Genomic DNA, 13,785 nt, shown 5'->3' with positions numbered 1-13,785 from the left:
TTATTCTCAGTCTTCCCACTTCGATTACTCCTCACTGCCCTCATAAATGGACTGTTGACATGCACTCATGTCCACTTTCATTAATGCATTTAATTTGCAAGCCTCACACATGTTCCAGCTAACCATACCTGTATAGTCTTTAAATAATATGCTTAGTGCAATAACACAATCAGATTAAAACCAGTAATTGGATTGCAGAGGTTTAGGCAACCCTGGGGTCAGTGGGAAGGGATGACAAGATTGTTGTGCCATCTGTTTCAGCTGGTCAGAGCTGCCTTGGCATGTATTCTGTTATTCTTTCTGCACCTCTTTCTGGAGGGCAGGAGAGGGAGGTGATCTGCTGTTTGAGTTTTCCTTTCTGCCAGGGCTGCATCTGACATAAAGGCCTTGTTTCAGCTGTTGTACCTGGCATTCAGTCTCTGATAAACTCAACCTCAGCTGAAAAGAAACACCAGAGGTACTCTGATTCTTTTCTAATCAAAGTAGTTCTATAGCATCTTCTTGGTGCCTAGAGCAGCTTACTGTAATTACAAACATGAAAAATTACTGATTTGTAGCAACTGTAAACCTGTATATTTTATCTTTTTTTTTTTTTTTTCCACAAGAGCTTTTAGCTAAGTCTCATATTCTCACACAACTGTAATAGCTGAACACTTCAGGAATCGTCTTTTGCACTCCAAAAACGTCTCTTTCACAATAAGTGAAACCACTTTGTTCCATATCTGCAAAGTAAGGTACAAGGTTTCAGACAAAATGCTATTTCTATCTTACTTTCTGTGCTCATAATACTCTTGTCACATCTTTGATACAGTGACAAACACTCCAATGAGTACAAAATAGAGGAGCTACGACCACAAGAAAAAGGCTGATTTGCACACTGAGATATTTTGATTACTAAGCAGCTTTAAAAATCTGTTTCAACTTTGGATTCTTTGAGTCCCAACTGGTTATTTGTACTGTTGTCCCCTGCCTGTATTCTTTGACCTTCTGACATACAGTTACTGCAGTCTGTTGCATGTGTCCCCAAGCAGAAAGCAGATTGGATAGAGATTAGATAACATCGTGGTGTATGGGTTGGGTACTTCTTTTTTTCTTACCAGTTTCCTGTTGATAGAATCACACCGATAAGGAGTTTAGTTGGTAGCTGAAGTATGAAACTGCAAAAGGCTGCCTTTTAAAAGACATGTTCCAACTGGGATGTCAATACTGCCAAAAGATAGTTTGGTGTGTAGCTTGCTCTGGTGCTTAGGTCCATCAGTCCGAGTATTACACAGAAGCAATGAGGAGTTAAGGGGGATCAGTGTGGGTGCACAGCAGAAGGTTAAGCATTTTCAAATTATGAACATCATTAGAGAAACACTGCAGAAACAGAGGAAGCTGAGATATTACTTCACTCTGGCTACATCTTACCACTTTGTTTCTTAAAGTTATTGCTCCATAGTGCTTTAAGTGGAGATAGCAGTACAGTGTGCATTTGTCTCATCTGCTTCAGTACAAAGTCATCCAGGTTGCCTCCAACTATCACAAACAGCTTAAAGTAAGGCTTTGCCCGAAGTGGGTGTGCAGCAATGCCACAGAGTCCTGCCAGCTGAGTTCCAGATGCATGAGTTTTGGCAGTGATGTGGGCACAAACAGCTTGTGGGCAGTAATGTTTCACATTTCCACAGTTCTATCTGCTCTGATCACGCACAGATCCAAGGCCTCCAAGATCCATAATGCTAGCATAAGATCCTCATGAGAGCTGGGTTGGAATAAACCTTGGAACAAACCAACTGATCACCTACACTTCAGTTTGGAAGCTTTTTATTTTAAATATCTAGACCTACTGGGTTGAAGAGCTACTGCCACTACAGAATCTGAAGGCCCATCTTTATCTTCCACCACCTCAAGGAAAATGAAGAACTAGCCAATGCCTTTGCCGTTAGTGGTTTGTAGGCATCACAGCAATTTTCAGTTGCAACGAAAAATGGGTGAATGTGGTTTCACATTCAGTGGCACTGGCAACCCCCGCCCTCCACACTCCCCATGCTGCTGGCACAGCTGTTTGTGCAGCTGCGCAGTCGACCAGAACAGTTGAAAAATTCCTTTCAGCTGACAGTGCAGTTTACCCCATAACCATGGAAAAAGGTGAGCTGATTCAAAACAGGGGCAATGCAAAAACCGGGACAACTTTTGTTGTTTGGGGAAAGGGGTGTCACTGAAAAAAAGGGAGATGAATTCACAGCCTGAGAAACTGAGGTTGTCTTGGAAGATCTTGAGAGGAAAGCTCAGCAAAGAAAGGGTCAGTCTACACATGCAACTCCCTCTAAGGCAGAAGGGAGTTGCAGATATGAATTGGGGGCTGTGCAAGCAGCAGTACAATGTAAAGCAGATTTTCTTTGATTAGCCATGGCCTCTAATCTCTGCTGTGCCCCCCTGCAGCGAATTCCAGAGTTCAACAGCCCCCACTGGACTTTCCTGTTAAGGCTCAAATCATTAAAAGTATTTGTTTAGCAAAGGCTAAAGCACTCAGGTCCCAGTGCCTGAGAGCTCTGTGAGGTTAAATGTTGTCAACCTTTTGAACGCAAGCCATATTCCACAAGGTCTCAGTGATTCACTGGTAAAACTACATAGAAATATTATCTCTAGGCTTCACCCTTCATCCCAGCTCATTTCAGTAGCTAATGAAACTGCTTGGACAAAATGAGCTAGCGTGGTCCCAAACACAATTCTGAGCATGTGGCAAAGCCTCTGCCAGCGCTTGCACACTCAGCAGAAATGTCACAAGCTGGCCTTCTCTGAAAACCAAAAAGGGATCTTCAGCTGGCTGAAAGCTGATGAGCTTCGTGGCAATGTAGTGTGCAATTCTGTTGAACAAAGCAGGTGTAACAAAGACAGAAAATCCCCCTGACCTACCAGGCTCACCATCACATAACTTTCTCAAATCTAAAATTTCACATCTGAAATCAAGGATTTACATTGCCCTAGGACCAAGTTTCTTTATCCTAACATGTTTTACTGATAATGATGTATTCCACATGAACCAGCAAACATGGTTTGAATACTGCGAGTCTGACCCACATCGGCTTTGACTCAACACTGATATTACACTTAAGGCAGAAGGTATTCAAAGATGGGAAGGATCAGTTCCCAGAGTGATCTAGCATTCAATTAATCTATAGCTTCCAAAAGGATGAATATTTCTCACAGAGCACTCCTAGTTAGACCTTAAAGAATATTCCTCAACTGGCTCCATTTCAATTTCAAAAGTTAGTTTGTGAAATCGCCATGAATTAGTGGACAAATTCACATTCCTGAAAAAAATGATACTTTGAATTGAAGCTGAACATGCTGTGGGGCAGCTGGAGAATCTGAATACCTGCCCTTCAGGGGAAACGGCTGCCTGACCCTTGGAGGACACACCGGGCAGGAACCAGCAAGCCAGCCTCCGGAGCTCGGAGCCCTTGGGCACTGCTGGTCCTACGCAGCCTGCCAGGAGAGCTGCAGAGGGGTCAGTGTTAAAGACTGCTAAAGAGCCCGAGCCTGGCAGGCTGCCCAGGAGCCAGAGATCGTGAAGATCCCAGAAGCTTAGATCTCTGCTAATGGAAGATCCATTACTCTGGAAGACTTAGCTTGAAGTAGTCCAGTGATGGGCTGCCCAGACAGCAGACACCCCTATGAGACCTCCAGAAGAGGACAGGTGACAGCCCAGAGATCTGAAGAACTACAGAGATGGGTTTCTGCTCTCTGTCTGTCTGTCAGCAGGTTCCCTAGGAGCTGGGTGGGTGAGCTGGAAGGAAATCAAGCAGGTTTTCAAACCTGCCTGGCAGGCAGTGAAAATCCTACCTGGTTTCTGTCAATTTTGCAGAAAATGTCATACTCCCCCAAGCATCCAAGCTGAGATCAGCAGGAAATGCTTTTCCTTTCCTGGAATATTTTTGAGATTTCAAAAACTTCCCTGGTACCTACTTGGGAAAAATGTTGGTGATTTTTGAAAACTGAAAACTGAAGAAACATAAAAGGGATGAGTCCATTAAAATATTGTTTCAAAACCATTTTCTTAATTGTCTCCAGTTCAGCCCTGTGAAAGACCCGAGTGCAAGTTAACTTTTACCTCCAAAAAATATAATTATGTCTTTGACCTTTACAAACAAAACAAGAAAATAAACCACAGAGTCACAGGCCACTCTTAAACAATGCTTGGGTTTGATCCAGTTATTGCTTTCTGTTTGAAAAGGGAGAGTAATCTCTGCAAATGCACAAACTAGTCATGCGTGTGAAAAATAAAGGGGCAGGCAGAGCACTGCTATCAAAACCACCACCTTGCTCAGGTATCAAAGAGCAGCTTGTGACTATTACTTGTGATGGTCACCTGCACAAAACAATTAAGCCGTTTTTCTAAAGGACAAAAATGAGGGTGATGATGTAGTACCCAAAGAGAGGTGTTGTTCTTCCTGGTCTATAATTCTTCTGGTTTCTATCTGTTAACAATTTGGTATGAGAACCATCTGAGAAAGACAACACTACAGAGCTGGTTGTTTCATTTGGGAGCTGAAAAAGAATGATTTTCCTGATGTGTGGACTCAACTGGACTCTTCTACTGTATATTTTAGGCTAGGTTTTATTGCATTAAGCCCTTAGGTAAAGAGAGGAGGAATTATCTTCCAGAGGGCAATTCAAAAGAAATTTATTTCTCTCCATATGGGGAACCTAAACTTTAGTTTCCAAACTGGGCACATAAACTTGAGCAGTTTCACATGACCACCCCTCCTCTAGTCATGCTCTGCTGATTTTTGTACAGTTTCTATTTATAGTCTCCTGGATGTGATGGACATCTTATTTGACCTTCTGCATAACACAAGACCATGAAATTTCACTCAGTTTTCACTGTAATAAGATCATCTTGACAACAACATGATGGCTGCTGAATGACATTAAACAGAAACATGTTTAGAAATGCACAGCTGAGGTCACATGTGCCTGAGAAGGGCTGTACTGAAGCAAGAAATGCCCACAGGTAGTATTAGTATTTAAGATGATCAAGGCAGACACAGCTTAAAGAGCCAACACCCACTGCAGTCCTTGGAAGTGGACACAGAAATATAGTAATATTAATATAATACAGTAATCCTAACATGGGTTGTCATGGGAAAGCATGAAAAGATTCTCTCAATCCATAGGAATATGCCTATAGCACTGGGAGAGGCACACTGAACCCACTCTCCAGACCAGGATAACAGTCTGTACAAACAAAAACCAAGGAAGCCTTCCAGAACAAGTGGAGCCCCAGGCATACAGAACACCTGGTGGTTTGGCATACCATTAGAGAGCTTAGATAAACAGTTCTAGAAGCATTCTGGGACCAGGGAGAGTATTCCCAGAATGTCATGTGGCATTTAAAATGGCATCTTGTGCCATACGTTTGTGTCTAGGGAGATGAAAGTCCCACTTTCAGAGGGGCGGATAGGCACACTCTTCATAGTGAGTACAGCAGGCTGTCAACCCGGCGGATGGTCTGCTTCACCTACAGTGGAAAGAGGTCTTGGCTGGAAGCCAGCTAAATAGGAGAGATGTTAAATATCAGAAAATAACCATTTTAAGTCAAAAAAACCCCAAAACATCCAAAACCCAATATGAATCTGACAAACCCAAAGTAATTTGTAGCCTATTTTATGGTACTTTCATGATTACCATTATCGGTTCACATTTATAGTGTAGTAGTAGTGACGAACAGACCTGAAAACTCACTGTTTAAGGTGGTTCAAGAGGTGTTGAGTATATCCCCCCCTCCCTGGATCGCAGGCTACGTGCTTCCATAATGCCCGGGTGTTTGAACTGCATAATGCAAATGAAAGTACAGGGAAATGGGTTACAAGAAATCAGCATGCCGTGAATAAAACTAACAAGAAAGAAAAAGGATAGAGCAGCTGATAAATGCCTCAAGTGCAAGGGGTTGATTCATACAAACAAGACCAAATCTAAGGATTTTAAAAGAGATGGAAAACAGAGGAAAAGGAAGACAGATTTAAGTTCCAGTTAATATTCTTTCTGTATTTAAACTAGACATTACATACTGGAGAGAGCTGAAGGAAGAGCTAAGAACTTCCTTGCCCAACTTAAAAAACTTTTACCTCTTCCTATGATCTCAAAATTCAGCAATAGTCCTGACAGAAATTTGTTTCCTTTATAATAAGTATTATCAAATGATTCTCTCATGAGACTGAACTCTGTTTTCTATTCCCAGCAGCAAGTGATACTGGGCACATAAGTGAGCTGAACCATGCCTCAGTTTCTCTTTCCACAAAATGGGGGAATACCACCTTTTATAAAGCACTTACAGCTGTTTGAATTAAGTGCAAGTTCAGTGGGTAAGTTTAAAACACAGTTACTGATATTAAATAATTAAGCTGGCCTGTATGTTTCTATTTCTCCCCACCCTGAACTCATAGAGGAACATTCTGAAAAAAACATCATCTTGAGCAATCAATAACCAAGTTACCCATAAAGTCTGTATTTCATAAAAGATCATTCATCTTATTATTTGTGGGGGATGGAAAGCAGAGTTTGTTGGAGAAGAACATGTCAGGGAATAAATTTCCCCTCCCCTGTACAAAGTTCAGCTTTCCCTGAATTTAGGAGCTGAGAAAGAGGCCTGTCATGAATCATACCCCTTTGGGGCTGCATAGAAGATACCCATCCAAACCTAGATGGTGAGAACAGGTGAATAAAACCTCTTTGTATGTGTTTTACTAACAGAGGGACCTGTCCACTGTCTTAGCACATGAAAGCAATTTAGAAACCACAGAACATACTCATCAAAAAGAAGGTGAGCAGCAAAGCCACTGGTTTTTGCATTGTCCCTTCTCCTCCCTTCAGGTATGTGGACAAATTCATGTTTTATACAGTTGGTTTGCACTAGTGAAACTCTGGAGAAAATACAGACCATATCCTGGGTTCTGAAGGTCAACATTGAGATCACAATGTAGCCAAGGATCAAAACCAGGTAGGGTTTTCGTACACTAGTTGATATCTGGCCTCTTTTTATATCAGAGAAAAATCTAGACTCAGCGTGCCTCACAAATACGGATCCTCACAGCAATAACAAAAGTGAAATACACTCCTATCCTCAGGAGACAGCTTCACGTCTCTGAGCAGAGCTGAGAAATTCTCTTTACTGAACATAAAGCTTGTCCTAATGTGACCATGTCACACTTCAGTGAGACACAGTCACACTTCAATATCATGACAATGGAAGGATACATCACCTTCACACCCCCGATTTTGCTGAATGTAGCTAGCAAGGTCTGCTGCCCATTTCTAGGTGCAGACCTGATTTGCAATGGGTTGCAATCGATGCTGTTGCCTTCTCATTCTGATCCTGTGCACTCGTGGTAGCAAGCCCTGCACATGGGGATGGAGATCTCACCCTCACCAGTGCTGTTCCAAATACATAAAAATGTTCATCTCAGAGCAGTATTCACTTCTTGACCAAGGCTCCTGACTTCTTTATATTCTACAAAAGTGGGTTGGGAGTTCTGTTCCCTCCATGTTGTAGGTTAGCCAGCATCACTCACAACTGGGTGCCCAAGGTAGATTGTCATCGATGACACAACCTTCTGACAAGGCTTTTGGTGGTCTACTTCTACTGAGGAGAACTAAACTCTAATTCCACTATTTTAGTCTGCCTCCCCTGGTCTACTGGATCTGAACCAGAAAACACTTTCACCAAAAATGACCTTGGAAAAGGCATTCTTCCTTTATCCGGTCAAGAGAAAAGCTAGAAAACCAATAAAATTTTTGGAATGAACTGTCACTAGGACACTTTCCAGCGGCCAAATGCGCACAGATGTTACACATCTGCACAACCCAGTCAGTCAGCCCTCCCAGAAATATCTACTTGTTGATAAAGTACTAAAATTACAAAACCAGCTTAAATTATGGAATTTGTTCTCTTTGATCAGGTTTCACTGCTTTGTTTTAGCTAGTTGTTCGGAAGTCTTCCACATATATGGACATTTCTGTGGGATTTTTTTCTTCTTTTCTTTCTACTGTGCATTATTCCCAAAGCAGGCAGTGATCTGAATGAACAAACAAGTAATAGAATTTTTTTCTGTGAGGAGACCAAATAACTAGTGGCTAGACACTTAAAGGTTTCTACGAGCAGAACTGAAAGTAGCATTATTACTGGACATCAGATCAGAATGGCAGCCATTCTTGTCTCCATGCTCTATTCTGGGCACCCCTGCCTCAGATGAACACAGTAATTGCCATTCTGCAACAGAATCTCATGCTCCACCACCTCTGCCTCTAGCAAGTATTCAGACAGTGCCACAGAACTGCAGCCTGCAGGATATGAGGCTGAAGATGGAGGATGGCAAGGCCAAGCCTGGCAACCTGCTAGAATGGGGCTTTGTTTCATCCTTCCAGAAAAGCACACGCTAATCACAGAGTGCAGTATTGTACTTTAAAGGTTGACATGATGCTCATCATAGCCAGACATGATCTTCTACATAAAGGACTTCTCCAGCTTCCTACAGATTGACTCTAATTGAAAAAAGGTAAGATTTTATATCCTTTGCAAAATCCATTTGTTACCATTAACTCTGATAATCCTGGCCCACCTTAGGACATGTAGCCATGCCAGCATGCTTTTGGAATTCACACAGATCTCGTTAAAGGGAGATCCAAGCTTAATTACTCATGGAGGAAGGATAACATTTTTGTGCCCAAACTTTGGAAGAAATGTTTTGTACATGTGGGGGAATTCCTAGAGGAATTCACTGAGATAGAATACCTTAGGCACTTGGAAAAGTTCTGTTCTGTTTTATTCTAGTCCACAAAAATTAGGCACATTAAGTTCAGAGGCTGGGGTTGAGACCTGATGAACTGTTTGAATGACAGTCTGAAAAATGTCAGTGTTCAAAGGGTAGGAACTACCTGAAAAACAAGTTAAAAAAGGCAATATCAAGCGATTCATCCCATGTTAGAGCAGAGTTATGTGTTGGCAAGTGGCCCATATGGGTCTTAGGCTGGGTTTGTGATAGGGCAGCAGGGAAGACAATGGGGGAGACTTGTACTAGTGTACAACTTGTAGTGGTGAACAACTGGCTGGAAAGAAGCTGCAAAGATAAATTGGACTGGCAGCCCCTCACTCTGCTAAAATACCTGAAGCCAAGGCTGCCTGAAAGGGAGAAACTATGGCCCCACTTCAGAACAAAGAAAACTGAAAAGGCCTCGGGCTGGGTCACCTCTCGTGAAAATGACAACAACGTATTTTTAAGCTAAACAAACAAAACAAAAGGAAAGAAAAAGGAACAAAGAAAAGTCAGTCCACCCACTCAGCCATCCTTTCACACAAAACACTAACAGCATGGAGATGGGGGAAAACATATTTATTTTTAGTGCTACTGTTTGCTTACAAACTGCAGCTCCCTACAACATGGAGTCACTGAGGTAAGAGACAGGTTAGATTCTTTCAGCAAAGTCCCCATCCATGTGAAACGTGCTTCCCTTCTGAGTCCTGATATGAGCACAAATATCAGAGATTTGGAAAGACTGACTGAAATTCTCTCCTTTCTCCAAAGGACCTAACCTCAGAATCCAGAGGATCTAATAGAAATTACCATCTTAATAGAAGTGAACAGAACAGCAGTTCTGGATTTGGTGGGACCTTCAACACAAAATGGATGGCAGAGAGCTAAGGGAAGAATGAAGGGATTAAATCTAGATGGACAATGAAAACCTATGGATACTTAAGCATGCAGGATGAAAAATCGCCCCTCAAGTGGTTTTTAGTGTTCACGTTAGAAAGTCTGGAGAGAGACTCATTGCAGAACTTGGATGAGATGCTCTTCGGTTCCAAGAGTATCAGGCACCCTGGAAAGGAGGAGGAGGTTCCTCAGATAAGTATCATGGAGAACATTTTGCCTGAATGACGAAATGGTAATAATGCAATGGATGAGCTTGAAAGAAACAAGCTGAAGGTCTTAAACTTGAGTATTAGAGAATCACAGAATCGTCTAGGTTGGAAAGGACCTTGAAGATCATCCAGTCCAACCAGTAACCTAACACTGACAGTTCCCAACTCCACCATATCCCTGAGCGCTATGTCAACTCTACTCTTAAACACCTCCAGGGATGGGGACTCCACCAGGAGTGGAGCTCCATTAGGAGCAGGTTGCACTCAAACCAGTGTTGCTACATTTAGATGCATGAATGAATGAGAAAGAGATAAATGGAGGGGGGGCCAACAATCAATGCTGTGCCCGAAGTAGCAGATGTAAGCACGAGGAGATCATTCAAGAGACCCTTACCAACACTAGAGTGTGAACAAACAACAGGGTGCCCTCCTCACTCTGAACTTTGCTCACCCACTGTACTGCACAGTTTCAGCCAAAAACTCAAGATGCATGTCTGGCAGCGTTCACCAAGTCCCAGGCTGTATACAGTTGCTCTTCCTTCTCCTTTTCATTTGCTGGAGGCCCTGGCCTTCACTGAGAAGCCTTTTCCTTCCCTGATCTTTTGAGTTGCTGACCTAATAGGTTTGTTTTTGTTTTTGGTTTTGTTTTTTTTTCCAGTGAAAATATAGCCAAGAGGAGTAGCCTGACCCTGACCATGGTGAAGGGTGGGTACATTACCAGAACCCTCTATGAGACTCAGACAGCTCCCCCATGACCATGATTCTCCTACATGATTTCCAAGGGAATACATAGAATAAGACCAGGCAGTAAGGAAGGAGGATTAATGATGAAATATGGGTTACAGGGTCTATTTGATTTCAGTGTCTGTTTTTGTTTGAATCTCAAACCAAAGGGAAGGCAGAGGGAAGAACAGGGAAGATGCACTGCAGCCTGCTACCATCTGCCAAGGAAAAAGGTTCTGCCTTAACCAGGAGCAGGAGGAATTCCCCTAAGGATGAAGAAAACAGCTTACCTGTAGGAGATCCTAAACCCAACTAATGGATGCTCACCTCAGTGCTCTGGATACATAAAAGGCAGTGGGGAAAAGGCGAGGTGTGTCTGTCAAAACTGCCAGTGCTATGCCCAGCAGAATGGCATTGAGCACAGAGAACGCAGGACTGGAAAGTATGACCATGCCACTGAGTCAGGCTCCTGCTATTAATGGTAGGCACAACATGAGCAACCTAGCTGAAGACTAGTCTTGTATGTCCAAGTACACTTTAGTCCTGTGTGTATGTTCCTCCTATTTACTCACAGGAGGTCAGTTAGTGGTCAGGTACAAGGACACCACTGCCTTTACTTTGAGCCCCCCAACAAGAGTAAGGAGTAGCTAACTCACAGGACAAAGGATAAGGGGGAAATGCCAGCCATGACAGTTGGTTCAAAGCAGTTGGAAATCACATTCAGCTTAATTTCTAATTTTAGTCACTTTCTGAGGCGATCAAACACATTATTCTGCTCACCAAACCACGAATGTAGGAAGTGGCTAAATCCTGAGGAGAGTGTGATACTGCTCTCATCTGTGCATACAGCAATCACATGCACACCAGGGACATTGGCTGGGTGGTGGCTTCTATGAAGGAACAGCACTAGCCTATGTTACCATGGTCTCATCCCTTCTCCTCCCTACTGCTGAAGCTTCAGAGTAGGCCATGTGTAGCAAATAACTCCTCTTATTTGTTTACCTTCCATTTTGTCATCCTTCAGAACAGTGGGAGGGAGGCCACAAACTCTGTCACCCTTGCCAATAAATGGCTCTAGACTGCTAATGACCTTGGGGCCCAGCTGATCTGGATCAGACTGGAATGAGCCAACTGGAGGAACTGGGAAAGCTTATATGGCATCATCTGTCATCTTCGGCTTGGGTTTGTCCTGAGCCAAAGTTATGCAAACAGCTCATGATCTGAGGCCAGTGACAGACCATTACTCACAGGCTGGTCTCTCTCAGCACTGAAGTTTGAACTCTTCATTCATCACCTGCTCTGACAGCTCTTTTCGGTCAAACAGAGGAACACGTTGCCATAGGATGCTACTGTGGTCAGAATCTGACATCACTCATGCATTAGATGTGTGAGTATCAGAAACATCCTCAAGTCGTTAAGGAGAAATAAAAATATTGCTGTTTTGCTATGGTGCTTACCAAGATGTCTCAAGTTAAGAGAGATACTTCCTCCTGCATACTGGGGTAGCTTCACGTTCACCACAGGCTAAAAGTAAGCACACAAGGCAAACCACAGCATAGATGTTATGCAGCAAGTTCACACCTTACCTTACCTTACCCCACAGTAACATATTCGTATCTCCATACCCTTAGAAATAATTATTTTTAACAGCCCCTTAGGAATTTTTAATAATACGTTATGCTGTCTAGAAGAAGTTTAAGATAGGGTGATCTGTCTTTAATATGAAGAAGCCTTTATGCTCAGTGTTCTGGCTTTCTGAAGGCAATGACTACGAGGCAAGAGGTGCATTTCAAATATCTTAGTCCCCTCTTACAGCAGTGACCCCCAAAGAACCGTGGGATTCAAACCGGGGGGGTGGGGTGGTGTTTGTGAGGCAAAAGCTACTCCTAATTAATTCCCTGTGTGGATGCTAATTTGGAATCCACTTTGGAAGTAAGTAAAATTAATTTGCATTACAACACATACATCCTGGAAGAGCATCCATGCCACCGAGGAACAGCGATCCATTTAAAATTCATACACACACTTAATCCAAATTAATGACTCTGTGTAAACAAATCATTTTTACTCAGCCACAGGGAGAAAAAAAAAAACAAAAAACAAAAAACCAACCCATAACTTGTTTCCCAAATCATTTTCCTAGGTGACTTCCAAGCTGTGGGAGCAGCGGCCGGCCCCGCCCGCGTGGGGCGCGCAGGGGGGGCTGCACCCCCCCAGCGCGGCAGTGCCGGTGGGATTCGGGGGTACGTGTGTGCGCAAACGTGCATCTCTCCCAGCCGGGCATCCAACCCCTCCGGTTGGACTCGCCCACCCCGGGACTTGCTCTCGGCCCTTCCCATCCACGCGGGATGGCAGCGCTTGTTACTCACCGGAAAACACGAGTCACACATGACTTCTGGGGCTTTTTGCCCTTGCAGGCTGACATCCCTCCCCCTCCAGACGTGGGAATCTGATGGTACATGTGCTTTCACTTTTGCATTCAACTGACCTACATTGCATGCAGTCACTTGGAATCGCATTGCTTTCCCAGCTGATTTTTGAGTTCAGACTTTCAAAAACAAACCAGTGTCTCAATACTTGTGATGTCCCTGCTGATGCCGTGTGCATGCCATCATTCCTTTTCCAGAAACCTGCTGTTCTCGTTACACTGATCCTTGACATCAGTTCTGGCTTGGAGCCTGATCGTGATGAAAAAAATATTGCGAGTGTGCTTGCAAGCATTCGTGCTATCACACGGGAAGTAGGCTGAGGAACAAGTTAAATACAAAATATGCTCAAACGCAAAATTAATGGATTAAGACACCTTCCAATGCTGCACACGACATCTACTGAATCGCCAGTCTCAGATGGCCGCAGAAGGATGTGGAATGAACTGTTCATATAATCAGCTCACCTTGAGCCTGTACAGTGGTTAAGTTATAATGAATAAATAGTAAGCGAGCCAGTAATACCCTAGTAGCTTGTCTGGTGACAGTCTGTAACTGCCATAGCTTGGGAGTGCTGCGGTGTTCCAGTTGAAACTCCAGCACAATCTGGGAAAAAGCAAAAGGAAATGCATGTATTCAGCGTGTATTGTGTATTGCTCAGATCTGGCAGTGCTTAATAGGAAATGGGAAGAAGAGTCTTAATTTTCAAGTAGTGTTTCCCAAACCATTTGAAAATCT

At 43.2% G+C, this 13,785-nt stretch overlaps 1 long non-coding RNA gene across 1 annotated transcript in view; it reads right to left on the bottom strand.

Annotated features, from left to right (window-relative positions):
• Positions 1-13,419, bottom strand: part of LOC113487425 — a 45,632-nt gene extending 32,213 nt beyond the window's left edge. Inside the window, exon 1 of the long non-coding RNA XR_003399782.1 lies at positions 12,991-13,419. This is a non-coding gene — a long non-coding RNA (uncharacterized LOC113487425). The remainder of the gene's footprint in view (positions 1-12,990) is intronic.
• Positions 13,420-13,785: the final 366 nt, after the last annotated feature.

The sequence above is a fragment of the Athene cunicularia genome (genome assembly GCF_003259725.1).
Source record: "Athene cunicularia isolate RWA chromosome 20 unlocalized genomic scaffold, athCun1 chr20_part1, whole genome shotgun sequence".
NCBI lineage: Eukaryota > Metazoa > Chordata > Aves > Strigiformes > Strigidae > Athene > Athene cunicularia.
Note: the sequence above shows the minus strand (reverse complement) of the source record. Positions and strands in the feature narration are given on the sequence as shown.